Source organism: Sycon ciliatum, chromosome 6 (genome assembly GCF_964019385.1).
Source record: "Sycon ciliatum chromosome 6, ocSycCili1.1, whole genome shotgun sequence".
NCBI lineage: Eukaryota > Metazoa > Porifera > Calcarea > Leucosolenida > Sycettidae > Sycon > Sycon ciliatum.
Window position 1 is genome coordinate 3,937,427 of NC_088648.1, and position 4,518 is coordinate 3,941,944.

Here is a 4,518-nt window from a genome sequence, read left to right on the forward strand (position 1 = left end):
CTTTACTTTGGACTCTCTGCGCAATTTCTTCCTTTCTTCCTCTTTCTCATTATTCATCTTGTTTGTGTGAGTGTGTGTGTGTGTGTGTGTGTGTGTGTGTGTCTCTCTCTCTCTCTCTCTCTCCCTCCATCTCTCTCGCTGTCTATTATGGCAATGTACTCTTGCCGATTCTTTGACGTATCTTATTATTTGCTTTTAAATCGCATGTTTCTCCCCCTTTTATACCTTATATATTCGCTAATGATACCTTGTTACCTTGTTTCCTTGTTATTAAGAAGAAATTCCCCCACGGATTTGTGCAGTAAGACCAAAGTTATCATTTGTTGTTGTTGTTTTTGTTTTTGTTGTTGTTGGTGTTTTTTTTTATTTAACATCGAAAACCAAAATTGGAAGGCTTCACGGCCCAATATGATAATGGCGATTGAAATGGCACAACATTACAATGTGGTAAATAGCAGGTGGACAGACGGCTCTGCAATAATATACAATGTAGGTTTGAGAAGCAGGGGTGCTGATAGAACTCTGGAAGGGTACTAAAACAAAATAACTGCAGTAGCAGATTTAGACTACATTGTTCAACACATGAAACTAGGTATGCCGAAAACTGAGAAGCGGTAAACTTCATAAAGCTTCCTCACCTGGCGATTAAATAGCATGGGGCTATCGAGTGAACGTAGATCAGCATGCAGCAGGAAGTTTATTCCAAGCAACAGCGATAAGGAAAAGGAAGGATTTAGCGAAGAAACTGCCAGTTGGTGGAAGGACAAGAGATTTAGGGTGTCGGGAGGATGATGAAAATCGAAATTTGAAATCAAAGAGAACAGAAGGAAAGGTGTAGACAATGTGGTGAAAATAGCATAATGAAAAGATCTGTAATCGCCATTTTATAGCTTCCCAGCCTGCACGCTGGTTAAGATATTCTTTTGGAGTCATTCAATCTGGCTTTCTCCCTAATTTGGCGGCAAGATATCCTCTGGCTGCAGATGCTTGGAGCCTACTCATAGCACTATCCTGGTCTTGGACCGACAGAGAGGAAAACCAGACGGGGATAGAGTACTCCAGGGTAGGGCGAACGTATTATTATTATTATTTTAAATTTTTGAGAGGGCAATCCCCACAGGCCTAAGGCCTTCTTACAGACGTATGACTTATACAAGGTAGAAATGACCGATGGAGGAAAGAAAAGAGCCATACGACTAAGCAAAAACAGTCACTATTATTATGATGAACGGTCTCTGCTTGGATGACGACTACACCATAGCTCAGTGGTTAGAGCATCGCTGGCTACAAGCGAGGGTCCCTGGTTCGAGTCCTGGTGGTGACAGTCAATTTTTTCTTCAGACTTTTCCCGTTTGTCTCTTTCCCTCAAACCAGTTATTATTATTATTATTATTATTATTATTATTCAAACAGTAGTTTGGAGGCGGTGGGAAAAACAGTTTCGTAATACGTATTCGCATGCAACGACGCAAATCCACACAATTCAGTAGACACTTTTTCTATCAAACGTTTTCTTTCCCTTCTCTTCAGGATAGTACAGGGAATGTTGGAAATTAGAAAAACACATAACTATATAGAGAATGAAAGAAAGAAAATGTCAACACTTCAACATAGGTGTTAAAAATGATTAAAGTGTTAAAAACTCAAAAACAAACAGCTGCAAGTTGTAGACAAACACGTTGAACACATCAGGGAACACTTGTCACACTTTCACGAGGTGTGACACTAAACAGCTGCAACGATAACACATTCTCCTTCTGTACACATAGTTCTGGATCTAGTTTACGAATATACAGAGCTTCTAACACAGCAAGATGTAACTTAGACCTTCCACGAGTCAAAATCGAAAAGATATCATCACTATACAACTTACGACAACTAGCACTGCCCGACAAATGACGCTTGATGGACGATGTCCGATCACTTAGCTCTGTCACCTTCGACGCCTGCCGTTGTTCTCTTCCGTTAGGCTTGTTTGGTTGGTTGCTCCGGTCCACACCTCCAACGTCCATTGATTTCATGTCCGTTTTTGTTGATTTCATGGCCGTTTTCGTGTCACTTCTTGGTCTTCCTCGTTTCCTCTTGTTGATCGTTGTTGTCACTTCCATTATCGACGTATTCAGATCACCAGTACTCCGTCTCTTCACCTTGCTTCTGGTAACTCTTCCGGTGTCTATGAGCTCCAGTGTCACATTGGGTGGTTTTCGAGACGGTCTCCCTCGCTTCCTCACGCTTGTCTGAGATGGGCCAAGCTCCCCGCCCGTCGAGGCGGAGGCGCGCATGCGTACATCTACACTGGACGCAGACAAATGCGTTCCAGTATCGGACTGCACAGCACATTTTGGAGGACGGCCACGACGAGGACGAGTACCACGAGCGTCAACAGGGACAAGACCTAACGGCACATGTTGACGGATGCGTGCGCCCAGGTGTTGAAGGGTTCTACCTACGTACCGATCTTCACATTCTCGGCACTGAAAAAAATAGATAAGGTTGCTTCTACTAAGGGTAGGTAGAACGTCCTTCTTCACACTGAACGCACGCGTCGTTCCAAATACTAAATACAATTTCACGCACGGGTAAGACGAACAGACAATGTTGCGCACCTCCTTCTCGACGCGCGCAGAACCAGCACCCACCCAGGGTAAGCGTAGTACCACGGGGCACCTGTCCGGTCCAAATGGTTTCGGATCCTGCGTGATTGGTTTGTTATTAATAAGTTTTGTTAGTAGTGACGAGGGGTATCCATTGTTTGTCAAAATTGATGTGAGCCGCCTCAGTTCTTCTTGAAGAAGGTGAGGAGAGCAGATTCGATGGGCACGATAGACTAGTGCTTTGACAAGGTGAAGTTTGGATTTAGTTGGTGTGTAGCTTCCCCATGGAATATACAAGCCAGTAAAGGAGGTGCGCAACATTGTCTGTTCGTCTTACCCGTGCGTGAAATTGTATTTAGTATTTGGAACGACGCGTGCGTTCAGTGTGAAGAAGGACGTTCTACCTACCCTTAGTAGAAGCAACCTTATTTATTTTTTTTCAGTGCCGAGAATGTGAAGATCGGTACGTAGGTAGAACCCTTCAACACCTGGGCGCACGCATCCGTCAACATGTGCCGTTAGGTCTTGTCCCTGTTGACGCTCGTGGTACTCGTCCTCGTCGTGGCCGTCCTCCAAAATGTGCTGTGCAGTCCGATACTGGAACGCATTTGTCTGCGTCCAGTGTAGATGTACGCATGCGCGCCTCCGCCTCGACGGGCGGGGAGCTTGGCCCATCTCAGACAAGCGTGAGGAAGCGAGGGAGACCGTCTCGAAAACCACCCAATGTGACACTGGAGCTCATAGACACCGGAAGAGTTACCAGAAGCAAGGTGAAGAGACGGAGTACTGGTGATCTGAATACGTCGATAATGGAAGTGACAACAACGATCAACAAGAGGAAACGAGGAAGACCAAGAAGTGACACGAAAACGGCCATGAAATCAACAAAAACGGACATGAAATCAACGGACGTTGGAGGTGTGGACCGGAGCAACCAACCAAACAAGCCTAACGGAAGAGAACAACGGCAGGCGTCGAAGGTGACAGAGCTAAGTGATCGGACATCGTCCATCAAGCGTCATTTGTCGGGCAGTGCTAGTTGTCGTAAGTTGTATAGTGATGATATCTTTTCGATTTTGACTCGTGGAAGGTCTAAGTTACATCTTGCTGTGTTAGAAGCTCTGTATATTCGTAAACTAGATCCAGAACTATGTGTACAGAAGGAGAATGTGTTATCGTTGCAGCTGTTTAGTGTCACACCTCGTGAAAGTGTGACAAGTGTTCCCTGATGTGTTCAACGTGTTTGTCTACAACTTGCAGCTGTTTGTTTTTGAGTTTTTAACACTTTAATCATTTTTAACACCTATGTTGAAGTGTTGACATTTTCTTTCTTTCATTCTCTATATAGTTATGTGTTTTTCTAATTTCCAACATTCCCTGTACTATCCTGAAGAGAAGGGAAAGAAAACGTTTGATAGAAAAAGTGTCTACTGAATTGTGTGGATTTGCGTCGTTGCATGCGAATACGTATTATTATTATTATTATTAGTCACAGTCTGCTACGAAATTTAGAGATAGTGGAACGAATGTGCGCACGGAAATCTAGGGAGGGGGTTAATATGACTGCAAGATGGCGATGAGCCTCAGGTCGACACAGGCTAGCTTCATTCATCTTTTTTTATTTTTTTTATTATAATATATATTTGAGGATTTCCCAAAGACGTAGTCTAAACTGAAGGGAGTCTGAACAGTTCGCTCTGCTGCCGTGGTCCTGCCTGCCTAGAATATATTATGGGCACATAACACTTACGTTAAAACGTTATCCAGAATGTTCAGCCCAAGAGGTACACGCTGCTCAGTCTCAATCTGAGACAAGTGAGCCGTAATTGTGGTAGTCGGTAGGGAAATGCACAGAATGTTGGAGTCATCCGCAAAAAGGCTCAAGGTGTTGGTAGTCACTGTTTGGATAATGTCGATCAGTAAC

General features: G+C 44.0%; 1 protein-coding gene across 1 annotated transcript in view; it reads left to right on the plus strand.

The window, feature by feature from the left end:
- Window positions 1–401, plus strand: part of LOC135819188 (S-phase kinase-associated protein 1-like) — a 2,955-nt gene extending 2,554 nt beyond the window's left edge. The window contains exon 2 of the mRNA XM_065332351.1: window positions 1–401. This exon is cut by the window's left edge and continues 257 nt beyond it. The gene's annotated coding sequence lies outside the window, so the exon portion shown is untranslated.
- The last annotated feature ends 4,117 nt before the right edge of the window (window positions 402–4,518 follow it).